The sequence below is a fragment of the Sciurus vulgaris genome (genome assembly GCF_902686455.1).
Source record: "Sciurus vulgaris genome assembly, chromosome: 14".
In the NCBI taxonomy this organism is placed as follows: Eukaryota; Metazoa; Chordata; class Mammalia; order Rodentia; family Sciuridae; genus Sciurus; species Sciurus vulgaris.
Window position 1 is genome coordinate 2,697,300 of NC_136475.1, and position 15,222 is coordinate 2,712,521.

The window sequence follows — 15,222 nt, forward strand, 5'->3', positions numbered from 1 at the left end:
AAGTTCCATTTTATTTTAAAAATGCACACACTTATATAGGGCCTGGAAGAGGCTTATTGGTTGGGGCATGAAGTGGGGTGAGAGTTGATTGGGAAAGCATTGTTGCTGGAGGACGGGGCGATGGTTGATTGGGTGAGCCCTGTTGCTAGGGGTCTGGGTGGGGTGTAAAGCACCAATTGGATGTGAGTTCTCGCCAGCAGGAGAAGGTCGGTAATATGGTGAGCCTTGTTGCTAGGGGTCTGGGCAGGATGTCGAGTGCCGATTGGGTGCAAGTTCACGCTGGTGGGAAGAAGTTATGAGGAGTAAAATCAGGAAGAGAAGCTCAGCCAGCACCATGTTAACACCCAATGGGGGTGGTGAACTTATATCAATAATATTTCGTTGATTAATGTGTTTTAATTTTTAGTTTCAGGTCCTGGTCCATCATGTCATTTTACATTTTCTTTTTCAATATGCTTTCAAAGATCCAAATCTGACATCCGTCAGCACTCTCCACTGTATTATTTCTGTTGTTTTTATTTCCATTCAAGTTATCCTCTGAGTTTGGAGGCAGGAAGTTGCGACTCTGTGGTCTCTGGGGCCTTCCAGAAGCACATGTGTGGACGGGAGAGGCTGGGTGACCCTGCCCCCACAGAGGATCCCTGTGGCTGCTCAGCTGTGAGGCTGGACTGAGGCAGGTCAGGTGCCCTTCCTCTGTCCAACATGCTCTTTGGAAGAGTACCCTTGGCAGGGTTGGGGCAGCCCCCACTGTCCAGGGACGTCCTGTTGCTCCCTCCCCATCTCCAAGTTACTCAGAGCCTGCTGCCCTCCTGGCAGTCCTGGAAGGGTGGAGTGCAGTGTCTTGGTTCTCACTGAGTCTAGCTGAGAGCCTCGATCCCTGGCCTGAAGGGTGTCCTGCAGACTCCCCAGGAGTGGGTGGTGGGCTGCCTTTTGGCTGTGGATGTAGTGTCAGGTCCTAGAGCTCTGTGGGGGCAGTGCTGCTCAGAGCCTCAGGGACAAGGTGCCCACAGCCCAGGTCTGTCCTGGTCACTGATAATGGTGCCTGTGGGGACATGGTGATGAGCCAGTCTCTATGCTCCCTGGCTGTGTCTGCAGGAGACATGATCTCATCATGTCCAAGTTCAGCCAGTGTCTCTTATCCAAGCAGAAGGACTACTTGGTCTGACACCAGTAGAAACCAGGAGAGGCTCCCAGGCTGTACCTCTCCTGAACATCCATGCTGGCATCTGGGATACAATGTGGAATACAATATGCTGGTAGAGTTTACAAACTAATGTAAAGATATAGTGAGAAATAACAAGTACCTCCAATATGGACCTAATTATGCACTGAATTTTAATACTGATAGAAAGTGAGTTATAAATGAGATACACTAATGTGTATGTGAAAAGTTTGAGTGTGTCTTTGTGTGTGTGCATATGTGTGTGTCATTGTCCATTCCTGATTGAAGGTGCCTGTGGGGACCTGGTGATGACACAGTCTCCAGGCTCCCTGGCTATGTCTGCCGGAGACATGTTCACCATCAGCTGCAAGTCCAGCCAGTCTCCTCTCCAAGCCGAAGGATGACTTGGCTTTGCACCAAGAGAAGCCAGGACAGGCTGCCAGAATGTTCACCTGCTGGGCCTCCACACAGGCAGCTGGGGTCCCATGGAGGTCCAGTGGCAGTGGTCAGGGACAGATGTCCCTCTCCCTCCAGGAGTCTCCAGGTGAGGGCATGGCAGTGCTCCTGGGGGCAGCTGCACAGTGCTCCTCCCACAAGCTTCAGCCTCAGACTCAAACCTCCCGCCAGGTCGCAGGTCAGGGAACCTTTGCTGTCCTTTCTGCTTCTCCACACAAGGCCCTGAGCTGTCCTGCCTCCTGTCTCCTGACAAGTCCCATGATTTGATTCATTGCTTCAAGGTTTTTAGGGCTCAAAAGAAAATAGGGATTCAGGACTTTTCTGGGTATTTATTTATTTATTCATTTATCTGGTGGGAGTCCTCAAGCAAAAGTGCTGGGAGGTCTCCTGGAGACAGTCAGGAGCTTTCAGGTCACAGGAATCTGCAGGTTTCCATGGACACATCACATGACTGAGCCAGTCTTTAGTCTTCACCCTCCCAGAAGAGCCTAGTGACTTCCATACACTGAGGATGGATTCTCCCCTGTGCCTCTTCCAATCTGCACCTTGTTCATTTGGATTCCTTGCTTACCTGGTCTCGCTCTTGACCTGTGATCACCTTCACCTGCATCTCTCAGGTAACTCTTCATCCTGCAGCTCAAACCCAAGTCATAGAGATCCAAGATGGGAGATCCTAGAGGGAGACTGATCTCCTTGTCGCTCCATAACTCTGGTTTCGAGCAGAGGATATCTGTTTCTTGGTAAGGCAGTTTTTGCTGCTTATTGCTCCCCTGCTGTTTACCGCATTTGTCTGCTGTGATCAACTGCAGTCTGCAGCATATCGACACATTTTTTGAGTGCAGATTGCTCACTGTCAGGCACCTATCATCTGCCATTTGCCTGCCTCTCACCTGTCCATCGCCTGCCTTACACCTATCCATCACCCAACACTGGAGGTTCACCTCCCGATCATCCAACAACAGTCAGCAAACTGATTGCCGACCGCCAGTGAAGCACCAGCTGCCTGATTGTTGCCTGGAAGTTCTCTGTTACAGTACCTGCAGGTTGGATTACATGTGGCTGCTGCCATACTGAGACAACAGCCAGGCCCCGTAGGACCCCTGGCGGGACTGACTGAGCCCCATCTCCAGGATGACCGATCACTCCCTGCCTCTGGGGCCCTCACATTGACTGACTGCTCCCTGATGCCAGGACCCCCAGACCAACTGACTGGGAACACAGACAGACTGATTGCACCCAGCCTCCAGGATCCCACAAACACACCAAACACACCAGACCTCCAGGACAACTGCCTGATCAACCGCATTTCACCTCCAGGACCTCCTGCAGACCATGGCCACACCCTGAGCTGCAGCTCCCCATTTTCCAACACATTTCAAAGCCAGAGCAGCCATCTTGAATAATCCTGGAAGCCATAGCTCTGATTTTTACCTGGGGCAAAACCCATCCTGAGATGCCTGCTGGAGGATTGAAGCTCATTTTCAGGTACCTCTCATGCATTAGGCTACTGAACTCTGGGAGGTTTCATAACTATATGACTGTTATACTGTAGATTTTCTTTTTTCTCCTTCTTGAAAAAAATTAAGTTTTTATTTCTTTACTCTTCTTGCTCTCTTTTCCTTTTGTTTACCTGTTCCCTCAAAGTCTCTTTCTCCCTTTTTCGCATGCTAACATCCAATGTTTTTGGATTACACTCTCACCCTTTCTATTATCTAGAACGTCTGTATATTCTTTTCTTATCCCATTAACAGCCACATTCTATATCCCTCTGTATCCTCTTTGTCCTCCATTTGAAACTGCAGACCTTATTGCACATTTGTTTGTTTAACTGAAGATAATATTTGAACTCATTCTGTTTATTATGAGAATTTTGTTATTGTCCTCATAGGGGCTATGAGGACATAGTGTCTATGATTGCATAGTGTCTGAATTGGGCACTGTTAATATTGATCTCCCCATAAAGAAAGGGTTTTGGAAACCTATAGGGCCACTATAAGCCTATAGGGGGAAATCTGCAATACCCCAGATCGGCACTGCTAGAGGGAAAGATACCAGAACAACATGAAAAAACAAGGGAAGAAAATGATCCAAACAAATCTGGATTCTATAGTAATAGAATCCAGTGACAGTATGTTAGAAGAAATGTCAGAAAAGGACTTCAGATTATACATGATTAAGATGAATTGCAAAGCAAAGGATGAGAGAAGAGAACAAATGCAGGCAATGAATGATAATACCAATAAGCTGAAAGAGCACCTGAAGGAAGCAAAAAATCATTTGAACAAAGAGACAGAGATTCTTGAAAAAAAAAATGGAAACCCTTGAAATGAAGGAGACAATAAACCAAATAAAAAACTCAATGGAAAGCATCACAAAAAGACTAGACCACTTGGAAGACAGAACCTCAGACAATGAAGACAAAATATTTAATCTTGAAAATAAAGTCACCCAAACAGGGAAGATGGTAAGAAATAATGAACAGAATCTCCAAGAACTATGGGACATCATGATAAGACCAAATTTAAGAATTATTGGGATTGAGGAAGGCACAGAGATACAAACCAAAGCAATGAACAACCTATTCAATGAAATAATATCAGAAAAGTTCCCAAACCTGAAGAATGAAATGGAAAATCAAATACAAAAGGCTTACAGAACACCAAATGCACAGAATCACAACAGATCCACACCAAGACACATTATAATGAAAATGCCTAACATTCAAAATAAAGATAAGATTTTGAAGGTCATGAGAGAAAAGCATCAGATTACATATAGGGGGAGACCATTACAGATAGCAGCCGACTTCTCAATCAAGATTCTAAAAGCTAGAAGGGCCTGGAAAAACGTATTTCAAGCTGTGAAAGAACATGGTTGCCAACCAAGAATCCTATACCCAGCAAAACTAAACTTCAGATTTGAAGATGAAATAAAATCCTTCCATGATAAACAAAAGTTAAAAGAATTTACAGATAGAAAACCTGTGCTACAGAATGTTCTCAACAAAATATTCCATGAGGAGGAAATGAAAACAACAACGAAGGTCAGCAAAGGGAGGAACTACCTTAGAGAAAAACCACTCAAAGGAGAAACGAAGCCAACTTAGAAACCAAAAATAAGCCAAATGATTGGGAATACAAGTCATTTCTCAATAATAACCCTGAACGTTAATGGCCTAAACTCCTTAATCAAAAGACATAGACTGGCAGAATGGATTAAAAAGAAAGACCCAACAATATGCTGCCTGCAAGAGACTCATCTCATAGAAAAAGACATCCACAGTCTAAAGGTGAAAGGATGGGAAAAAACCTACCATGCACATGGACTCAGTAAAAAAGTGGGGGCTTCTATCCTTGTATCAGATAAAGTGGACTTCAAGCCAAAGTTAGTCAGAAGGGATAAAAAAGGACATTTCATACTGCTTAAGGGAACCATAAATCAGAAAGACATAATGATAGTAAATATTTATGCCCCTAAAAATGGTGCATCCCTGTACATCTAACAAATCCTCAATTTCAGGAATCACATAGATCACAACACAATAATTCTGGGTGACTTTAAAACACTGCTCTCACCACTAGATAGATCTTCCAAACAAAAAGCAACCAAAGAAACCATAGAAGTCAATAATACAATCAATAACCTAGACATAATAGACATATATAGAATATTCCACCCATCAACGAGTGGATTCCCTTTCTTCTCAGCAGCACATGGAACCTTCTCAAAAATAGACCATATGTTATGCCACAACGCAGCCCTTAGGAAATGCAAAAAAATAGAGATACTGCCTTGTGTTCTATCAGATCATAATGGACTGAGAATAGAAATCAATGACAAAATGAAAAACAGAAATTACTCGAACACCTGGAGATTAAATAATATGCTATTGAATGAAACATGGATAACAAAAAACATTAGGGAGGAGATAAAAATTATTAGAGGTCAATGAGAATGACGATACAACATATCAAAATCTCTGGGACTTTATGAACGTGGTACTCAGTGGAAAATTCATTACATGGAGCGCATTCCAGAAAAGAATGAAAAGTCAACAACTAAGTGACCTAACATTACAGCTCAAAGCCCTAGAAAAAGAAGAACAGAATAACAATAAAAGTAGTAGAAGACAGGAAATCATTAAAATCAGAGATGAAATCAATGAAATTGAAACAAAAGAAACAATTCAAATACTTGACAAAACAAAAACTTGGTTATTTGAGAAAGTAAACAAAATAGACAAACCCTTAGCCACACTAACAGAGAAGGAGAGAGAAAACTCAAATTACTAAAATCTGTGATGAAAAAGAAATATCACGACAGACACCACTGAGATTCAGAACATAATGAGAAGCTACTTTGAAAATCTGTATTCCAACAAAATAGAAACTACTGAAGATATTGACAAATTTCTAGAGACATATGCTCCTCCCAAACTGAACTAGGGGGACATACACAATTTAAACAGGTCAATATCAAGCAATGAAATAGAAGAAGGCATTAAAAATCTACCATCCAAGAAAAGTCCAGGACCAGACAGTTTCTCAGCCGAGTTCTACAAGACCTTCAAAGAAGAACTCATTCCAATACTTCTTAATGTATTCCAGGAAATAGAAAAGGAGGGTATGCTACCAAACTCATTCTATGAAGTTAATATCACCCTCATACCCAAACCAGGAAAAGACACATCAAGAAAAGAAATTATACACAAATATCCTTGATGAATATAGATGCAACGATCCCTAACAAAATATTGGCAAACCGTATCCAAAAACATATTAAGAAAATTGTGCACCACGATCAAGTGGGCTTCATCCCGGGAATACAAGGATGGTTTAACATCCATAAATTAAGAAACATAATCCATCATGTCAATAGACATAAGGATAAGAATCATATGGTAATACTTGGGTATCAATCTAACCAAAGAGGTAAAAGATCTCTACAATGAAAACTACAATACACTGAAGAAAGAAATTATGGAAGACCTTACAAGATGGAAAGATCTCCCATGTTCTTGGACAGGCACAATTAATATTGTCAAAATGGCCATACTACCAAAAGTGCTATACAGATTCAATGCAATTCCAATTAAAATCCCAATGACATACCTCACAAAAATAGAGCAAGGAATCATGAAATTTATCAGGAAGAATAAGAAACCCAGAATAGCTAAAGCAATCCTTAGCAGGAAGAATGAACCAGGGGGTATCACAATACCAGAACTTCAACTATACTACAAAGCAATAGTAACAAAAACAGCATGGTATTGGCACCAAAATAGACAGGTAGATCAATGGTACAGAAACGAGGACATGGACAGAAACCCAAATAAATTCAATTTTCTCATACCAAAAGTATGCAATGGAGAAAAGATAACCTCTTCAACAAATGGTGCTGGGAAAATTGGAAATCCATATGCAACAGAATGAAACTAAACCCCTATCTTTCACCCTGCACAAAACTCAACTCACAATGGATCAAGGACCTTGAAATCAGACCAGAGACCCTGCATCTTATAGAAGAAAAAGTAGGTCCAAATCTTCACCTTGTTGGCTTAGGATCAGACTTCCTTAACAGGACTCCCATAGCACAAGAAATAAAAGCAAGAATCAATAACTGGGATAGATTCAAACTAAATAGCTTTCTTTCAGCAAAGGAAACTATCAGCAATGCGAAGAGAGAGCCTACAGAGTGGGAGAATATCTTTGCCAATCATACTTCAGATAGAGCACTAATTTCCAGAATATATAAAGAACTCAAAAAACTCTACACCAAGAATACAAATCACCCAATCAACAAATGGGCTAAGGAAATGAACAGACACTTCACAGAAGAAGATGTACAAGCAATCAACAGATTTATGAAAAAATGTTCAACATCTTTAGTAATAAGAGAAATGCAAATCAAAACTACACTAAGATTCCATCTCACCCCAATTAGAATGGCGATTATCAAGAATACAAGCAACAATAGGTGTTGGAGAGGATGTGGGGAAAAAGGCACACTCATACATTGCTGGTGGACTGCAAATTAGTGCAGCCACTCTGGAAAGCAGTGTGGAGATTCCTTAGACAACTTGGAAAGGACCTACCTTTTGACCCAGCTATCCCACTCCTCAGCCTATACCCAAAGGACTTAAAATCAGCATACTGCAGAGATACAGCCACATCAATGTTCATAGTAGCTCATTTCACAATAGCCAGACTATGGAACCAACCTAGATGCCCTTCGATTGATGAATGGATAAAGAAACTGTGGTATATATATACAATGGAACATTACTCAGCTATAAAGAATAATAAAATTATGGCATTTGCAGGCAAATGGATGAAATTGGAGAATATCATGTTAAGTGAAATAAGCCAATCTCAAAAATCCAAAAGAGGAATGATCTCACTGATAAGCGGATGATGACATTTAATGGGGGGTGGGAGGGGGACAAGAATGAAGGAAGGGACTGTATGGATGGAAAAGAGAGGTGGGAGGGGTGGGGGGGAAGGAAAAAATAATGGAATGAATCAAACATCATTACTCTATGTAAATATATGAATATGCAAATGGTATGCTGTTACTCCATGTACAAACTGAAACAACATGAATCCCATTAGTTTACAATAAAAATAAATTAAAACAAGAATCATATGGTTATTTCAATTGACACACAAAAAGCGTTCGACAAAATACAACACCACCTCATGCTCAAAACTCTAGAAAATATAGGGATAGTAGGAACATACCTGAACATTGTAAAGGCTATTTATGCTAAGCCCATGGCCAACATCATTCTTAATGGAGAAAAACTGAAACCATTTCCCTTAAAAACGGGAACAAGACAGGGATGTCCTCTTTCACCACTTCTATTCAACATTGTCCTCGCAATACTAGCCAGAGCAATTAGGCAGACTAAAGAAATTAAAGGGATACGAATAGGAAAAGAGGAACTTAAGCTGTCACTATTTGTGGATGACATGATTCTATATTTAGAGGATCCAAAAACCTCCTGCAGAAAACTTCTAGACCTCATCAATGAATTCAGCAAAATAGCACGTATAAAAATCAACACGCATAAATGTACAGCGTTTTTATACACAAGCAAATAAACGGCTGAAAGGGAAATGAGGAAAACAACTCCATTTGCAATAGCCTCAAAAAAAAAAAAAATACTTGGGCATCGATCTAACCAAAGAGGTAAAAGATCTCTGCAATGAAAACTACAAAACATTGAAGAACGACATTAAAGAGGACCTTAGAAGATGGAAAGATCTCCCATGTTCTTGGATAGGCAGAATTAATATTGTCAAAATGGCCATACTACCGAAAGTGCTATACTCATTCAATGCAATTCCATTTAAAATCCCAATGATGTTCCTTACAGAAATAGAGCAAGCAATCATAAAATTCATCTGGAAGAATAAGAAACCCAGAATTGCTAAAGCAATCCAATGAAACAGGGGGTATCGCAATACCAGAACTTCAACTATACTACAAAGCAATAGTAACAAAAATGGCATGATATTGGCATCAAAATAGAAAGGTAGATCTGTGGTACAGAAGAGAGGATATGGACACAATCCCAAATAAATACAATTTTCTATTACTAGACAAAGGTGCCAAAAATATGCAATGGAGAAAAGATAGCCTCTTCAACAAATGGTGCTGGGAAAACTGGAAATCAATATGCAACAGAACGAAACTAAACCCCTATCTCTCACCCTGCACAAAACTCAACTCACAAGGGATCAAGGACCTTGAAATCAGACCAGAGACCCTGCATCTTATAGAAGAAAAAGTAGGTCCAAATCTTCACCTTGTTGGCTTAGGATCAGACTTCCTTAACAGGACTCCCATAGCACAAGAAATAAAAGCAAGAATCAATAACTGGGATAGATTCAAACTAAATAGCTTTCTTTCATCAAAGGAAACTATCAGCAATGGGGAGAAAGAGCCTACAGAGTGGGAGAATATCTTTGCCACTCATACTTCAGAGAGAGTACTAATTTCCAGAATATATAAAGAACTCAAAAAACTCTAAGAATACAAATAACCCAATCAACAAATGGGCTAAGGATATGAACAGACACTACACAGAAGAAGATCTACAAGCAATCAACAAACATATGAAAAAAATGTTCAACATCTTTAGTAATAAAAGAAATGCAAATCAAAACTACACTAAGATTCCATCTCACCCCAATTAGAATGGCAATTATCAAGAATACAAGCAACAATAGGTGTTGGAGAGGATGTGGGGAAAATGGTACACTCCTACATTGCTGGTGGGGCTGCAAATTAGTGCAGCCACTGTGGAAAGCTGTGTGGAGATTCCTTAGAAAATATGGAGTGGAACCACCATATGATCCAGCTGTCCCAGTCCTGAACCTATACCCAATCATACTACAGAGATACAGCCACGTCAATGTTCATAGCTGCTCAATTCACAATAGCCAGATTGTGGAACCAACTTAGATGCCCTTCAATTGATGATGGATAAAGAAACTGTGGTGTGTATATATATATATATATATATATATATATATATACACACAATGGAATATTACTCAGCTATAAAGAATAATAAAATTATGGTATTTGCAGGTAAATGGATGAAAATGGAGGATATCATGCTAAGTGAGATAATCCAATCTCAAAAAAATCCAAAGAACAAATGATCTCACTGATAAGCCGATGATGACACATAATGGGGGGTTGGAGGTGTGCAAGAATGGAGGAAGGAGGGACTGTGTAGTGGGAAAAGAGGGGTGGGAGGGGTGGGGGGGATGGAAAAAATAACAATGTTTCAAACATCATTACCCTATGTAAATGTATGATTACGCAAATGGTATGCTGTTACTCCATGTACGAAGAGAAACAACAAGTATCCCATCTTTTTACAATAAAAATAAATTAAAAAAAACCCATGACATATGCCCACCCCCTCTCTCTCCATTCCTTTCTCTCTCCCCTTTTTACCCCTCTCTCCCCTCCCTCTCCCTCTCCCTCTTCTCCCCCTCCCATCTCTCTGTCCCCCTCCTCCCTCCTACTCTTCCTTCCTCCCTCATTCCCTGCCTTTCAGGTGAGCCTTTCTCATGAGGTGCACTCTCACTGGTTCCCTGCTCTGCCTCCTCTTCTGGACACTGTCCTCCTCTCACTTCTGTCAGCTGTTCTCAAAATTTCCTTTTATTTCCATAGTTCATTCCCAAATTGCATAACAGTGAAGGACTGAGCAAAACTGAAGGCCGCTCCAGGAAATGGCCCTGGGCTCCCTGCTGAGGATCTTTCCATCCTCCTCATGTTCTGATCTCAGGTGTGCTCCTCCTTCCACAGGCTGTTCTGCAGTTCCTTGGCTCTCTCCTCTAGACACAGGTGATGGCATATTCCCTGGTGTTCCTCATCCTGTGTCCACTTTCTATTCAGGTCCATCCCTGGGTGGTGCTGTCTGATGTCCTGATGGAAGGAGGTGGTGTTCAAGTCCCCTCCAGCTGGAGAGTTCAGACAGCATGTGGTCCATGTGCACCTGCAGGGCACCAGGGCCCCACCTTGAGAGTCTAGAAGTGGCCTTTCCACCTCTGATGGTTCCCAGATGGAGGTGGGCCCTCCAGAGTGAGAGGCGGGGAGAGTGGAATGGATTCTGCTGGATCTTGGACTAATTAGAGAAAAGCACAAGACTGATTAGGAGCACTAGCAGCCATATCCATAATTTTTCTTTTATTTTTAAATTATTGCAGTCTAAGTCATTTACGTGTTTGTTATTAAGTTTGACTCCCAATTTCAGAGAACAGAATTAGAAAAACTAGAGGACCTCTAGAAGTTCCCTACCCCATCGCCCTCCTAAGCCAGAGTCTCGACCAGGGCACAAGTCCTGCTCAATGGGCAGTGTTCAAGCTCATCCTGTCTGCTCATCAGAAGGTGCCTGGACCCCTCTGCTCCTGTCCTCCATGTGCCAGGCCAGGCTGCTGCAGCTGACAGGGCCATGAATGGGTTTGGCCTGAGCTGTGGCACAGGCAGTAGTGGTCGTCAGCCCTCAGCTGCACCCTGTTCCCTGAGTCCCCAGCATCCTCCTCTCACACACTCAGAGCATCTGCTGAGCTGCTGCCAGACCAGCAGCACATGTGGCAGCTGGGCCAGCCAGGCAGGAGGTTTTTGTTCGGGGCTGAACCACTGTGGGAGGAGATTGTAAACCTTGCCAGCAGTAATAGACTCCAGCATCCTCAGCCTCCACCCTGCTGATTTTCAGTGTGAAGTCTGTCCCTGACCCACTGCCACTGAACCTGTCTGGGACCCCTGTGTACCGGTTGGCAACCTCATATATTAGTCTCTGTGGAGACTGGCCTGGCTTGTGTACAAACCAAAACAAATAGGTTTTCCCATCACTGTGTAGGAGGCTCTGACTGGACCTGCAGGTGATGGAGGCTGACTGTCCATGGGAGATGGGTTCAGAGAAAGGAGTCTGGGTCAGCACGATATCCCCACTGGATCCTGAAATAATCGTAGAGTAATGCAAAGTTATGTATAAAGCTTAAGACAAATATTTGTATTTCTCCTTTTTTGTTTATTTTAGACCAAATTAGTTTCATGATTTTGAATCGTACAGTAAAAATATTCATATTTTAAGGCAATCGAATTTTGTAAAGTATAAGAGCCTCTTTTTAATTCAGCTACCTCATCCTCCTCTTATTATGTGACTATGTCCATCACAGCCCAGTCACTTGCTTCTTCTGGAATCTTCTCTCTCACATTAATCAACCTCACCTACCTCATCCTGGAGGACCAACCTGTTCATCTCTCATGTGGACAGAGCACACAAGGGTAAGATAGGGGCCCAGGGCTCACCTCCCTCCCCCTTCTCCTTCCTCATCCCCTCTGTCCTCACCAGGGATCCAGAGCATCAGCAGCCCCAGGAGCTGAGCAGGGAGCCTCATTTTAAGAAGGTGAGCTGAGGAGTCCTGTTGAGTGAAGGCCAGGTTAGAGCTGAGCTTTTATGTCAGCCTTGTAGGCAGGTCCTCCCCAGGGGGCAGCATGCAAATGTCCTGGTGGGTGCTGGGTGGAGAGAGTGAGGGAGGGTGTGGCCTGCCTTGTGAGCCCTATGGACATCAAATGTGGTGTACTTTGAACCAAATACAGTAGGGGAATAGCCCAGTCTGCCTGTAGTGTAGACAGGAGGCCCATCATGGAAGCCTGGCTCTATGGGGGTCATGGTGTCCAGAGCCTGCCACCCTAAGACAGCACAGATTCAAGGATAATGAGGTTGCCTGCAGGTCAGCCCCTGAGAGCATAGTGGCCACCCTACTGTCTCCCTCCCAGCAAAGCAGACAAGGAGAGAAGTCCCACCTCACAATTTTGGATCTTCTGAATTTTCTTCCAGCTACAGCATGAGGTTGAGGTCCATGCAGAGCTTCTGGTGTCTGCTGTTACCTGGAGAAACACAAGAATATCATGCATTGGTGTGTGTGCATGCGGCTGTGTGTGCTGTGTTGGTACAATGCATTGGAGTGTGTGTGTGTGCCTGTGTGTGGGTATGCATGCGTTGTAGTGTGTATGCGTAGTTGTGTGTGCTGTGTGGGTGTGAAGGTATTCTTGAATTGAGGGTCTGCATGAATTGGTGTGTGCATGTGGTTGTACTTTTCCCAGCTCTAACCCTTTCCAAAGAACCACCTGGGGACCTGGCCTCTAGCACATGGGCTTTGGGACAGTTTAGATCTGAACAACGGCAGTATTGTCACTTGAGGGAAAACCTGTTCTGAGCCCCCGGAGCCCTTGAGCTCTCGCCACTACTGTGTGGAAATCGGGAGCCAAGTTCCCTCTGCCAGGGAAACAGTCACACACTGAGTTGTGTCATCGTCCCTTGCACCTTACAGAGTGTCCACCCAAATGTGCCCCTGTGCCTGCCTCCCATGTGGATGCTCTGGAGTTGGGAGTAGCTTGCATAGGGCTTCACCTATTTAGTTTTTTGATGAACCTACATACTGTTTTCCACAGTGTCTTCACATTTCCACAGGGTTCCCTTTACCTCAGATTCTCACCAGCATTTGCTATTGTTTTTGCTAATAGCTTTTCTGACTGGGGATAGATGGAATCTAATTGTAGTTTGATTTGCATTTCCCTGGAGGCTAAAGAGGTTAAGGCCATTTGTATTTCCTCTTTTGAAAAACATTGGTTTAGTCATTTTTCCACTTATTAACTTCGTTTTTGCTATGAATTTTAAGTTCTTTATATCCTCTGCATATTCATCCTCTGTCAGATGAATAGATGACACTTCCCCCCCAATTCCACAGGCTGTCTCTTCACCCTGCAGATTTTTTGTGCTCTGCAGACAATTTTGATTTGATGTAAACCACTTGCCACCTCCTGTATTATCCTCAATCCATTGCATCTTGCTTAGGGCATGGGTGCCTGTAACGCTACCTGGAAGCGTTTCTCCTGTGCTTTCCTCTAGTCTGAAAATCAAAGTTTCAGATCTTTTTTCCATTGAGGTTTTGGATCCATTTTGAGTGTTATTGTATAAAACATAAGTAACATTGGCGATCAAGTTTCAATATTTTGCAGGAGAATCCAATTTTTTAAGAATCTTTTGCTGAAAAAGCTTTCTTCACCAGCATGTATTTTGGCTCCTTTGTTGAGTACCAGGTGGATTAAATGTGTGGGCTTATGTCTGGCCTCCGTTGTGATTCCATTGGCTACATGGCAATTTCTATGCAGTTCCAGGCTGGTTTTCTTCCAGTGGCTCCGTGGGGGATTTGAAATCAGGAATGGTGATGGTCTTTTTGCTCAGCCTGGTTTTGGTGGTTTCAATATATTTTTTAATATTTACATATAAGTTTTAGAATTTTCTTTTAGTTCTTTAAAAAATTCCATTGGTATTTTGATGAAGGTCTTATTGAATCTGATGACCTTTGTGGATAGCAGGTCATGTTAATGTTAATTCTCCAATCCATGAACATGGCATGTTGTTCTTTTTTCATGACTTCTTCACTTTCTTTTTTCTGTGGTTTATAATTTATCAGCAGTTTTTCCCCTCCTGTGCTTGGTTTATTCCAGGGTACTTTATTTTGAGGCAATTGTGAATGGGATTGTTTTCCTGATTCTATCTCAGTGAGTTCACTGTGGGTGTGCAGGAGTGCTACTGATTTTTGTGTAGCAACTTTGTATCCTGCTACTTTGCTGAATTTATTCATCAGATCTTTGAGAAGTTTGGTCAGTGTTTAGGATTCTCATGCATCTAATAACTTAAACTGAAACAGAAAATTTCTTAAATAAATGTGTCTGTTTGTCCCACCACATACTTTATAATTTAATGATTTTCATACTAAATCAAGAGCTCAGGGTACAATTTTCCAATCAGTTTTGTAGATTCAGTTGTATTTTTCCTAGAAAATAATTTTAAAATTAAAGGAACATTTTCTTAGACATTTCAAAGATAAGTTCATATGAATATATGTGCTGTGTTTGTGTGTGTGTATGTATATATGTGTGTGTATGTGTATATATATATATATATATATATATATATTAGTTGTAGATCATTCAATACCTTCAATTTCTTTTTATGTGGTGCTTAGTATTGAATCCAAGGCCCCACACATGCTAAGTGAGCACTCTATCAT

The 15,222-nt window shown here is 42.1% G+C and overlaps 1 gene segment (V, D, J or C); it reads right to left on the reverse strand.

Annotated features, from left to right (window-relative positions):
- LOC306643750 (immunoglobulin kappa variable 2-29-like) overlaps positions 1 to 15,222 on the reverse strand; it is a 458,283-nt gene that overhangs the window by 379,090 nt on the left and 63,971 nt on the right.